We start from the raw sequence: 14,001 nt of genomic DNA, 5'->3' as shown, positions 1-14,001 counted from the left end.
AGGTGGATTAACCTATAACTAAGAAATCAGCAAGACTTTCTGATACTCTCTAAGCTAAATCATAGCAAAATCAACTTATTTGGTATTAGGTTGTTAAGCATGGATTTTTTTCATAAAAAGACGGTAAGCCCACTTTTCAATTTGGAAAGATTGAATTAGAACTCTGAGACATGTTCTTGCTTCAAAGTTGCTAATTTGCATAATACTTTGCTAGACCAATTCAGGATTTGATAAAAAGAAAACCACATACATTTGTCCATTTGCAGTCTCTTGATCTTTAACTACAGTTCCCACTTCTCAAGTCTGAAGTAGAAATTCAAGATTTTAAAACCCGGTCTATATCTTGGCTGATGGGGGAAAGAGGAGAGAGCTCTACAACACAGAAGAATAGCATCATCCAATTCATTATGTCAGCTAGCATAAAGTGGAAGGGACTAAATTGTATAATTGGAGGAAGACTCCAAGTGCAACACAGAACAATCTGGTTGCATGATGCAGTGTGGGAGACCCCTCCCACTGCACCATAAAACCTCTTTCAGCACTTTTCATCTGTCTCTTAACACCTTACCAGTGTATGCTGTGGAGGGAGCAATGGAAGTGTTGCATATTGCAACAGAAGGGGAGGCTCTCACCGATAACACAGAAGAGGTTTCAGGTTTTCAGGTTTCGTTTTATTTATATGCCGCCCTATTCCCAACGGGACTCAGGGCGGCTCACAAACCCAAGAGGGGAAGGGAAACATAAGAACTACAAATACAAACTTTTAAAATAACCAACAGACACACAATCAAGAGGGGAAGGGAACTCATCAACCCCAGGCCTGCCGACACAGCCAGGTTTTAACGGCTTTTCAGAAGGCCTGGAGAGAGGTGAGGGTCCAAATCTCTGTGGGGAGTTCGTTCCAAAGGGCCGGCGCTGCCACAGAGAAGGCCCTCCCCCAGGTAGTAGCCAGGTGGCATTGGCTAGTAGATGGAACCCGGAGGAGGCCAACCCTGTGCGATCTAATGGGTCTTTGGGAGGTAATTGGCAGCAGGCGGTCTCTCAAGTACCCAGGTCCAATACCATGAAGGACTTTATAAGTGACGACTAGCACCTTGAAGCGTATCTGGAGACCAATCGGTAACCAGTGCAGCTCGCGGAGGATAGGTGTAACGTGGGTGTACCGAGGTGCACCCACAATCGCTCGCGCGGCTGCATTCTGGACGAGCTGAAGTCTCCGAATGCTCTTCAAGGGCTGCCCCATGTAGAGTGCATTGCAGTAGTCCAGTCTTGAGGTCATGAGGGCATGAGTGACTGTTGCGAGTGCCTCCCGGTTCAGATAGGGACGCAATTGGTGCACCAGATGAACCTGGGCAAATGCCCGCCTGGTCACAGCCGACAAATGATGGTCTAAGGTCAGCTGTGGGTCCAGGAGGACTCCCAAATTGCGAACCCTGTCTGAGGGGCATAAAATTTCACCTACCAGCCTGAGTGATGGACTACTAACCAAATTTTTGGGAGGGAAACACAACAGCCACTCAGTCTTGTCTGGATTGAGTGCAAGCTTGTTGACCCCTATCCAGATCCTGACAGCCTCCAGGCACTGGCACATCGTGTCAACCGCTTCACTGAGTTGGCACGGGGCGGACAGATACAACTGGGTGTCGTCCATGTATTGATGGTATTTTATCCCGTGCCGTCGAATGATCTCACCCAGCGGCTTCATGTAGATGTTAAACAGGAGGGGGGATAAGACCGAACCCTGTGGGACCCCATATTTCAGGGGCCTAGGGGTCGAGCTCTGCCCCCAGACCAACACCGACTGCGACCTGTCCGAGAGGTAGGAGGAGAACCACCGAAGGATGGTGCCTCCCACCCCCACCTCTCGTAACCGTCGCAGAAGGATACCATGGTCGATGGTATCGAAGGCCGCTGAGAGGTCAAGAAGCACTAGGATGGAGGTGCGACCTCCATCCCTGGCTCTCCAGAGATCATCGGTCAGTGCGACCAAAGCGGTTTCCGTGCTGTAGCCAGGCCTGAATCCGGACTGAAAGGAATCCAGTTCAAAACCCATGTTTTAGAATAGCTTGCCAAATTGCTGACAGGGTGATGGGACTGTAGATGTCAGTGTCTCTTCTACTGTGTTTTGCGGTTCCTCTATCTTTCCATCCTCAGCTGTTAATGTCATCTTTCTTTCAAAGTCCAGGTCGCCAAGCTACATCAGCTCAGAAGCCTGGCAGAAATAGAAATCTGAAGGAAGCAGATTCTTCTGTTGTCCAAATTAAAATGTCTTGGAGAACCATGCCAGGGACCAGAGTGGAGGTGGTTTGACCACACCAGTCTTAAGGGGTCCTAAAGTAGGACATGGGTCAATCCCATCCTTGGGGATCAGCTAAGGAAACTGCCAAAAGAAAGAATGAGGATTGAATTTGTCAGATTACATCCATGATAACATATGCACAGGAATAAGAGGGGAAACACTACTTCAATACTGGATATAGCTAAGGTCCATTTAAAGCTGTCATGGGTTCAGACTGGCTAGCTGATGAAGGCAATGTAATGGTGACATACAACAAAAAAAGAGGTTGTCATGACATGGTCAATAAAAAGAAAAGCACATAAATTTGTTAGATGACAGTAGTTTGATTGCATCTTGTACTTAGATGACAGTAGTTTAATTGCATTTCAGCTAGGCAAAGTAAGTATGCCTGCTTTCAAACCAGCCTTCTGTTCCTGAAGAAAATAAAGCATTCATTCTGAGATTCCAGATTCACAAACTGTAAAGGCAGCTATTGATAACAACTTCCTACATCCTCCGGTTTTAATGATCCTCCAATAACAACTCCCATACTCCTGACTCCTAACTATTCTGTCTGATTCAGGCAAGTTGGAAGTCTCCAAGAAATTCCATATATTATCCATCCTTCTTTCTCCAAGAAATTCCATATATTATCCATCCTTTCCATATATCTACCTTTGCTAGATCCAGATTATAGAATTAGTTTCTCTTTTCATAATGGCTATTGCTTATCCTGTGACATGTGCACCAAAATGCAACAGAAACTCTTAACATCAGGTGCAAATACTGAAATGAATACCCTAATCCTCTTGTTTGAAAGCTACTCTGGTCAACAATTCAACTTTTCCCAGCCCTTCATCATTCTGTCTAACATACCATTAGTTTCTTATCAACATAGCCTTCCCATTTCCCTCTACATAATAGATCTTTCAGACTTCAGTGCTCTGAAGAAAAAAAAAACACATCATGATTCTGCAAATACCAGTAATAATCTTAATTTGGGCTGTTAGGCAATTGTTCTGCATCTGTTCTAAATAAAACTATAAATGGAGCCATGAAGTCATATGAGAATGAGTGTATGTGTCTTACCCTGGACCAGAGCACTATATCAGTCTCTCCTCAAAGGATGCTGATCTTTGAACAGGATAATAGTGTTCAGAGTTAAAGTTCCAATTGAATCCTTTCAACTACATTTAAATAATTTTGTGAGTAGCAGCAAATACATAATCTCAATTTCCTTGCAACCAGCAGAAAAAAGGGAGTTCATGCCAAACCTGTGTTTTCTTAATTTTTTTGTTTCTATTCCCTTCTATTTATTATGATCTATTGTACACTATGGTGTTTCTTCATCAATTGACCATCAAGAATAAGCTCAGCAGAGATTTTAATAAATAACTCTTTTCAAAGTCAGACTTGAGTCTATGAAGAAGTTGATCTCCTTCCAAATTCAGAGACTGTTCTCCAATCCAGAACAAGTTCAAAATGGTAAAGAGTTACAGTGTCCAAATGTATAACTTGTACAGTTCATGATGCTTGGATATAATACCAATATAATAGTAACAATAGTAAAACCACTGTTTTATTGTAATGTTTCTTCTCATTAGTGTTATTTACCCATTGAAAGATATTATTTGTTAAATTTATTTTCCACCTAACTTGCCATGGGGCTACTGTAGAGAGTTTACAATAATAAAATTGAGGATTTTTTTTTTAAAGCATAGGACATATAACAATCCTCTACATGGATTGTTCTCTTGTACTGGTTAAAATGCATGTGTATCCCAATGATGATCCCATCAGCCTCATCCCAAAGAGTTACTGGGAAATCTCAGAGAGTACATATGAACAACAATAACAATTATGAAATGGCTGAATTAAAATTAGAAGGATGTCCAGTCCACCTGCTAATGTGGCCATAGGAAAGTTCAGTGTTGCAAAGATATTAATACTATTGGTACACTGAATTCTAGAACCATGAACCAAGGCAAATTTTGTCAGATGTTGTCAGAGTAGAAATGTCAAAAGTGAATATTGATATTCTAGGAATCAATCAGTTGGACTGGACTGGGTCAATTCACATCAGAAGAGCATCAGATCTTCTAATTTTAAAAAAAGAAAAATGTTGAGAAATTCAGCAGCCATTATTATTAACAAAAGGATATCAGAATTAATGCTGATGAAGTGATGAATTGTCAAAGCTATGGTTTTCCCTGTTGTAATACAGTATATGACTGCATGCAGGATCGTCAGAAAGCATGAACAAAGAAAATTGTTTATTTATCGAATTGGTCTTTGAACTGTAACATCAAAAGTCTTAGGAATACCTGAGACTTCAAGAACAGATCAGTCACTAAAACAAATTATCAATATCTTTTCCTCCAACGTTATTAGGATTATACAAACCACTTCTTTTAACAGTAACGTAATAAGACATGTTTCAACATCTAGAGAGATTATCTGACAAATATTCTATAGTGGAGTTCCAGAGACATAATATTCTCTTACTTTTTTTCAAGCTGTGACCTAAGAAGACAGGAAAAACAAATAATTCAATTTATTCCTCAGCTAGCTCCCATCTCCCTTTCATCTCTTAAGCAATATAAAATAACTCAGAAAGAATATAAAGAAATAAGAACTACTTCAGACACATTTTGACCAGGGGTGGGCTTCAAAAATTTCAGCAATGGGTTCCCTGCCCAGTTGCTGGGTGGCTGTGGCCAGGGGTGGGCATGGCCTAGTCGGCCTCCTGCACCATGGTGGGGGCGGGGGCATCACCAGGCTCCGGAGGCTTTCCTCGAGCCTCTGGGAGGGCAAAAACTGCCTCCCCCGGGCTTCAGAAGGCCCATTTTCCCTTCTCCCCAAACCTCCATGTCGTGGGCCCTGCACTTACCTTGCATTCAAAACAGGCTGCGTGGAGACTCCTGGCAGGGGAGGGGTAGGGCCAGCCAGAGATGGGATTTGGAGGTTCTGCAAACTGGCCACGTTAGCTAACGTTGCAAAATTGGGTCATGTGATGGCTCACTTAATGACATTGCTTAGCAACCAAAATTCATATTTTAATTGTAACCACAAGTTGGGATTACTTGCACGTCGCTTTTGAGGGAATGGGTTTGTTCAGATGCATGGGATTTTTCTTATTAGTTTATTTAATTGTAAAAAGAAATTGGACACCCATTTCTTCAGAATGGCATAGAGTCTCCTGCTTGATCAGGGGGGGTTGGACTAGAAGACTAGAAGACCTACAAGGTCTCTTTCAGCTCTGTTATTCTATATTCTGTATATTTTTAATACAAGCTATCCAGAGTCTCTTTGCAGCAAAATGGCTCCTAAATTGTGTAAATAAATAAGATTAATTCATTATAAATTAGGCTGAGGTTTTATGATTACAGCTTCCAAGGGTCTTTATTTATTTAAGACTGGTGTTAAAAAAAATACCGTACTGAAATCCATGTAGTCTTTGCTTTCTTTCTCTTGCCTAGCTTTGTGAAGCCTGATATTAAACTGCATTCTATTCAGGTAACTACTAAAACTAGTCCTTTCGCATTTACTGCACTTGTTTCCAAAAATCTTTTTCATGGAAAGTTTCTGTAATCCAGAACTTATGTTCTTTTAACCTTCAGCCTTTCAGATACAAATAAGGCCACACTTCAGTTGTTGCTATTTCACAGTAACAATCCCTCACTGAGTTCTTCTTGTTTCTTATTCTCGAAGCATTTACTTAGATATATTTTCAAAGAAATTTCAGCATCCAGTAATTGCAACTTATTGTTCATCATATATCACTTAGAGTTGGACAGCACAATTTAGACCACAAAGTCCTAACCGGGTTCGAAATCTAAATTAAAGCATCCCTGATAAATGATGGTCTAACTCTCACATAAACAGAGGTGGGATTCAGTAGGCTCTGACCAGTTCTGGAGAACCGGTAACGGAAATTTTGAGTAGTTTGAAAAACCTGTAAATACCACTTCTGACTGACCCCACCCCCATCTAATTATCTGCCTCCCGAGTCTCAGCTTATCGGGAGGAAATGGGGATTTTGCAGTATCCTTCCCCTGGACTGGGGAGGGAATGGAGATTTTACAGTATCCTTCTCCTGCCATGTCCACCAAACCACGCCCACTAAGCCATGACATGCTCACCAAGCCACGCCTACAGAACCAGTAGTAAAAAAAATTGAATCCCATCACTGCACATAAAGATATCCAGATATTACTTCTCTTGGTATTCGATTTCATTGTTGAATTGCCCATACTTAATCAAGTTTCTTCTAACATTGATTTGGATTTGCTTTTCTACAACTTAAATTCATTCTGTGTCCAGTGCCCTGGAACAAATGACAGAGAATGGATCCTAACCTAATGTAACAACTTTTCATATATTTGAAGAGTGTTATCAGTGAGTTGAGATTCCCTCAAATCTTTCTAAATACAATTTAGTTTTCAGTCACCTATTCCTCCTCAATATCCCTATTTGAACCTGTTACATTTCCAGGAATTCTTAAAGGCTGTTGCCCAGAACTGGATATGATTGAGGTGGGATATGACCAATGCAAAATAAAACAGAATATTTTATTGTACTCAAGATACAATATGACTTCAGCATACGACCAATCTATTAAGGAAGCTACCCAAAAACCTGTATATACTTTCCCATTTATATTTTGGGTAGCTGGTGCAATGGTAAATTGGGTAATATGTTTATTTTGAAAGCCTATACATTATGAGATATTTTTTCCTGTTTCTCAGTTGAGAAATCATTTAAGAAAAAACATATGGAAGTGCAGATCTCGTTAAATTCATATTTAGCAGATAACGATCTGTACCAGTCAGAAGATGAATAGGAGGCATAAAACATTACACACACACACATCTGCATACACATGCCCCTGTATCTAACAATCTTACAGCAATACAATTACTGCCTTACTGAATCTGCCATTGAAAGAACCAGCTGGCCTTTCTAGAATTTCAATCTCATGTAAATTGGCTCAGGGATAATGAGATTCTAGAGATATGATTTTGTTCTGAATAAACTTAATAGCTTTAGTCCATCTACTACAGATTATTCCATTGTCAGTCTTCCCAGGTAGACCAGACAGGATACATGACCAGAAGAGCTGATTTCATTTTATGGTAGGACTACCTTAACAGAATCAAATCTGAAAATACAAATCTCTCACTGTCTCCTCCCTTAAGTGAAGGGAGGGTCCTTTCTCTACCTATTATGCATTTTCATTTCATTTTCATTTTCCTTTATTTGCATGCCACCCTTTTCCCTGGGGGGACTCAGGGCGGCTCACAGTTCAAAAAAGGGGGGGGGAGGACAAACAATTTCTAACATAAAGACAATACATCATAATTAAAAACACAACAGTCACACAATTCGAGTGGGGTTAGAATCTTAACCCCAGGCCAGCCAGGACAGCCAGATCTTTAGGGCGGCGCGGAAGGACTGGAGGGTGGTGAGGGTCCGAATCTCCATGGGGAGTTCGTTCCAGAGGGCCGGAGCAGCCACTCCGGGTAGTAGGACTGCAGCTGCAGTCTGTACCCTATCTTATCTGACTGTTCCCAAGACAGCCTTTCTTTGCCTGTCTCTCAAGGTCTTTCTTACATACTGTTACATCCACTGATTTCCTACAATCTTCCAAATGAGGCAGTTTGTTCTCAGCCCCACCTTTCTCAATTACTGCCAAAGGTTAATCTTACTGAAAAAGGAGTCTTTCCTGAGTACCTCATCAACCAATGATAAACAATCCCTCTTTGATAAGTAAAACATATAAAACACAAGAAATAGAACTTCTGGGTTCTAAAGTAATACAATTGATACAAGATGTTATCAGACTATTGTAGAAAGTACAGAGAATGCTAGTATCCAATCCAAACACAGCCTTAGATTCTGGAAATAAGGTAGAAAATATTATTTAGACTCTTCTAGTATTAGAATATTCTAAATGCATTAAGATCACAGTAAATATATTTCAACTGACCGATAAGCCACCCAAATGAGATGATTCTAAGAAGCCTCATTGGGAATGACTGAACGTTTTGATATATATTATTAGATGTAAACATTCAAACATTTTTTTTTAAAGATTTTATTGGTAAAAAGAAAATACAACATCCATAACTTGTAACAAACAATACAACTACATTTCGAGATATTCCCATACTATCAAATCATTATAAACATCAAAGGTTAGGTATCTTTCCCTCCCTCTTTTCTTCCCTCCCCCCCTTACTTCCTTCTCCCCTGCCTTCCCTCCTTTCTTTTCTCCTTTCCTCCTTTCCTTCCCCGTCCTTTCTCTCCCTCGGTCCCCCCCTCCTTCTCACATACCTTTCCTCCTTCCCTGCCTCTTTCCCTCCTCCTTCCTTTTCTCTTAATCTCCCTCCTTTCCTCCCTCCTTCCCTCCTTCCTTTCAACTCTCCTTCTCTCTTTCTTTCCCTCCCTCTTTCCCTCTTTACTACCCTCTTCTCTTCCCTCCCTCCTTCCTTCCCCAGTTTTTCCTCTTTCTCCTCTCCTTCTTCCTTCCCACCTTCTTTCCCTTCTCTTCTTTCTCTTCCTCCTCTTTATCCTTCCCCCCTTCTTCTGCCTTTCCTATTCCTCTCCTTTCTCCTCTCCATCCTGACTTCCCTACTGTCCTCCCTCCCTCCCTTCTAACCTTTATTACATTCAAACAATTTATATAGTCACAATATTAAGTAAACACATCATAATCTCATGTTTCCTTGACAGAGATGTTCCTAGCCTTTTCTTGTTATAGAGAAAAGCCTAGAAATTACAACACCTTCCATAATCTTATATGAGTCAAAATAATAACACTATTATCTTTCAAAAATTTTTTTTGCAATGCTAGTTACCATTGTTAATTTCTTTTTATCTTCCAGGTAATCTGGAATTTTGAATTAGTCAGATTATCAGATAAACATCTGAATCGGTTTCCAATGTATTTATGCTTGGCAACTGGTTTCTCAGAATTAAAAATATCTGGGTCACTCTAACCTAAAGCTTTTAAAAACAACATGCCACAGGTGAGCAAGATGGTGCCTACTGCATTCATATGTCCAGACAAATCCCTTGATGCCAATCATGCTCCATGCCCTCTGAATCTATTTTGCTTAGTTACTAGACAACCCAGGACTCATTGAATCATCCTTTCAGAGATATTTCCCTACCTAAACAGAAAGACAGAATAACCACAGGCAATTATTACAAGGCAGCATTTCAGGCTAACTTGTTCACTGCCAGAGGTTTGATCATCACTGGCTCAAGGTTGACTCAGTTTTCCATTCTTCCGAGGTTGGTAAACTGAGGTCCCAGATTGTTAAGGGCAATATACTGACTTTTTAAACTGCCCAGAGAATGCTGTAAAGCACTATAAAGGTCTAAGTGATATTATTACAGCTATTGTTTTGGTTTTAAAATTAAAGATGGTGTCTTTTTACTAAAGAAGAAAGATGTTTGGGAAGACAAATATAGATGCTTTTTATTTAATGTAGTACATTTTTGATGACAATGTTTATGGTTGAACTGACATTCTTTAAGAACTATCTAATTTTATAAAGTTTATCTTTTGAGTTATAATGATTTACCAAAGCTTTAATTGTGGACAATTGGCAGTAGTATCTGCAAAGATTGGAAATTATGGAGGAATTAATTGTGTCTCAGTAAGTTTTTTCTATAGGCAGTTGAAAAATATTACATGTAATCTTCTACAAACAACTGGTTATTTAATGACAATTGAGAGTTACAATGGCCTGGGAAAGTTGCTTTACGGGCCAATTGTAAAATGTTGCACTACACCCCACCTAGCTCACATTTGTGACTGATTGCACTATTCTGCATGTGACCACAATTTGTAATGATTTCTTGCCATTTCTCCCTGTAAAAATTGTTCAGGTTAGTGCAGTAAACTTTCAACATCTCAGGGAAAATTAACTCAAATTATATGAGTTAATGTTTCAAAACTCATGCTGCTGGAGACACAGCTTAGAATTTGGAACATTAATTCATATGGTTTGATCCTATCATTGCTACATTTTGGATTGAAATAGAATCTTTGAAGAATATTGTTTATTTATTAGATTTTTATCCTGCCTTTATTATTTTTATAAATAAGGTAACAAACATACTTCTTCTCCCTCCTATTTTCCCCACAACACTACTCTTGTGAGGTTGGGCTGCGAGAGAGTGAGAGGCTCAAAGTCAGCTTTCAGTCAGCTTTCATGCCTAAACCAGGATTAAACACACAATTTCTAACGGGGTGCCTTAATCACTAGACCACTGGCTCAATTCTATATCAATCACTATGCATCAAAGAAACATATGTTCTTCTTATATTGGTTTTTAATAATTGTAAGCAGCCTAGAGTCACTTCCAGGCAAGTTGGGCAGGCAGACAAGCTGAATATATGGATATCAAAAACTATCAATTTTTCAGGCATTGGTCTGGCTAAAATAATTGTAACAGTGGATGGTTGATAACTCTGTTTGGTCAAAAATGTATTTTTTTTTCAACCAAGGGGCAAAGAAGATTTTTGACACTTAATTTCAGTTTCCTAAATGTTTTTATCATGATTATTGATTCTTAGGTCATACTACATTGTTCACAGTGCTGTAGGAAAGCTTCCTCTTCTATTAATTAGAATGCAGAGTGCAGAATGCCACATTATACCCTGAAATCTGTTAAGAAGCCTCTAAGAAGGAACACATCGAAGATTATATCACTAGCATGTAAGATTATGATGAAGCAGTGCACATGGATGAATGCTTACCATTTTTCTAAGAAAAGAATGAAAACTATGTTAACTCTATTATAACTGAAATCAAAGGAAAAGGGCTTTTCCATAGGGATGATATGCATTGGATTATATGTTTCCCTCCTCCTCTTAAATGAGTGAAAGCAACTATTATATAAAAATATCAGCTTTTAAAGAGAAAAACAGCTTAATTATTATATCATGCTACTAGCAAAGAGATAGGTAATGTCTAAAAGGTAAAGGTTATCCTTACACATATATGCTAGTCGTTCCCAATTCTAGGAGGTGGTGCTCATCTTTGTTTCAAAGCCGAAGAGCCAGCGCTGTCCAAAGACGTCTCCGTGGTCATGTGGCTCGCTTGACTAAATGCCAAGGGCATACAGAGCGCTGTTACCTTCCCACCAAAGTGATCCCTATTTTTCTACTTGCATTTTTTACATGTTTTCAAACTGCTAGATTGTCAGAAGTTGGGACAAGTAACGGGAGATCACTCCATTACGTGAAGCTAGGGATTCGAATCACTGGACGGCCACCCTTCTGATCAACAAGCTGAGCATCTTAGCCACTGAGCCACCACGTCACTCATGGTAACCTCTAAGTCTCCACAAATGGCTGAATGCCAGACTGCAATTTTTATGTGGAGTGGAGTAGGGAAACTGTTTTTTTTGTGGGGGGGGGTTGCATATGGCACATGTTAGCCAGGGATCACTGAGGTGGCTGGCTACCTCTGTGAAAGGAATTTTTTCAGGCGGTGTTATCTTTTACCCGCGGGATGCCCTGAATGCCAGTAGGCGATTGGGGGAGGCTCCTTTCTTGTCCCTATGTGGTTTATTCACTCACGGGAATCGAGCCGCCTACATCAGCAGTGCGCAGGCCCAGCGTCTTACCACATGAGCCACCGCGGTGCCAAGGAGAACTGTAAGACACCACTAAACAAGCCTGGAATTTAATAGAATATAACAGAATTGGAAGAGAGCTTGGAGGTCTTCTAGTCCAACCCCTGCTCAAGCAGGAGACCCTAGCATCCAGTGATGGAGCACCCATAACCTCTGGGGCACTCACAACTTCTCAATCACCCACAATTTCTGGAGGCAAGTTGCTCTGCTGATTAATTGTTTTCACTGTAAAGAAATTGCTCCTTAGTTCTAGGGTGGATCTCTTCATGATAAATCTCCAACCATTATTTCTTGTCCTGCCCTCAGGTGCTTTGGAGAATAGGTTGACCCCTTCTTCTGTGTGACAACCCTTCAAATATTGGAAGACTGATATCATGTCACCCTAATCCTTCTCTTCATTAAACTAGACAATTCATCATTAAGGTTTAGCCTCCAGTCCCCTAAGCATCTTTACTACTCTCCTCTGCACTCTTCCTAGAGTCTCAACATTTATTTATTTATTTTGTATCATGGTAAACAAAACAGGATGAAGTATTCCAAGTGTGGTGTTACCAAAGCAGTATAAAATGATATTAACACTGCATGTGATCTTAACACTGTTAAGATCAACTCTGTTGGTGCAGATTAGGATTGTATTGGCTAAATGTTAAATAAATTTTTAAAGTCATTTGTTGATTCTGTGAGAATCTTTCAAAATTGAGTTGTGCTCCGTGGTCTGAAGATAGAGGAAATAACTGTTACTAACCACATCTTCCTGCTTGTACTTAAGCGACAGAAGAACAGAAAAAAGCAAGGTTACCTTATTTGAGTTGCAGAAATATGGATAATACAAGATAACGTCTTAGAGATAATAACTTTTAACCTTTTGCTGCCGGCTAGTGTCACCCAGTTCTTTGCAATATTTGAGAGAGGAGACAGTGTTGTTCTTGCTACATGCAGATCTAAAAAACATGCTTTTTTTAAATCCTTTTTTTTTATTGTTGAGAATGCCCAAAGCCATCTAAGGCAAAAAAAACAAACTATGATTGACAGAAGGTCTGTGATCACTATATTGTACTATCATAAATAAGAAAGCAACATAGGAGAGGCTCAAGACACATAGGTTCATTGATGTATTCCCAATCTGAACATAGAGACTTTCCTCTCTGCTGTCCATCCAGCAGACACCATGTGGAATTTGCTTTCCCCATCGCCTGAGATGGTGTCTCCTGATAACACTGGATAACAATTTTTTTCATAAGTTTTGCTTCCTGAAAACTTTTAGTGATTATGATAGATCCCTTCAAACTGAAAACAAATATAATTTCAGAAATATTGCATCATGTAGGAATCTTGAGACACTTTAAATGACTAAATTTAATCACATATTTCCAACATGCTACATGAGTTCAACAAGGCTAAAAGGGTTTTGCTGATGATTTTCATTTGTACTCAGTGTCTGATGCATCTTATGACTGTGTCCAAAATAGTCAGCCAGCATTGATGGATTCCAGTTGCCTTGATACTCTTTTACCATTGTGGCAATGTCCTAGTGAAACCTTTAACAATGTTTGTTACTGACTGCAATTAGATTTTTGGAAAAGAAGTCCAAGTGTAAATGCAGAAATCTGATTCTTCAGTGACATGTTGTATTTCATGGTCTTGCATGCTATAAGTTTATCAACTAACTGAATGTAGTCTGGTGCTCTGTAGTTGCCAAGAAAATTCTCAATGACATCCTTGAATGTTTTCCAGGTGATTTTCTACAGCTCCCACTAAACTGTTCTTTGAATTACTCATCATTGATGATGTATCTGATCTGTGGACTAACAAAAATGCCTTCCTTAATTCTTGGAAATGTATCTCCCCAAAGAACAAAATTTTTCACCATCCTTGTTCATCACTTTCATAAAACTTTCCATCAGTCTGAGTTTTATGTGAAGCGGAAGTAAAGATATCTGTCAGGTCAACAAGTGGGTCATATGCCAAGTTTTTCTGTTCTGGAACCAAAGTCTTTCAGAGTGGCCATTTCTTTTTAATGTAATGCAATTCTCTTACATAGTTGTCCCAGTTGCATATGTAACAAGCAA

The sequence above is a fragment of the Thamnophis sirtalis genome, unplaced genomic scaffold (genome assembly GCF_051295495.1).
Source record: "Thamnophis sirtalis isolate CommonGarterSnake01/CBP01778 unplaced genomic scaffold, rThaSir2_p1.2 scaffold_1, whole genome shotgun sequence".
In the NCBI taxonomy this organism is placed as follows: domain Eukaryota; kingdom Metazoa; phylum Chordata; class Lepidosauria; order Squamata; family Natricidae; genus Thamnophis; species Thamnophis sirtalis.
This window is presented reverse-complemented; position numbering follows the sequence as displayed.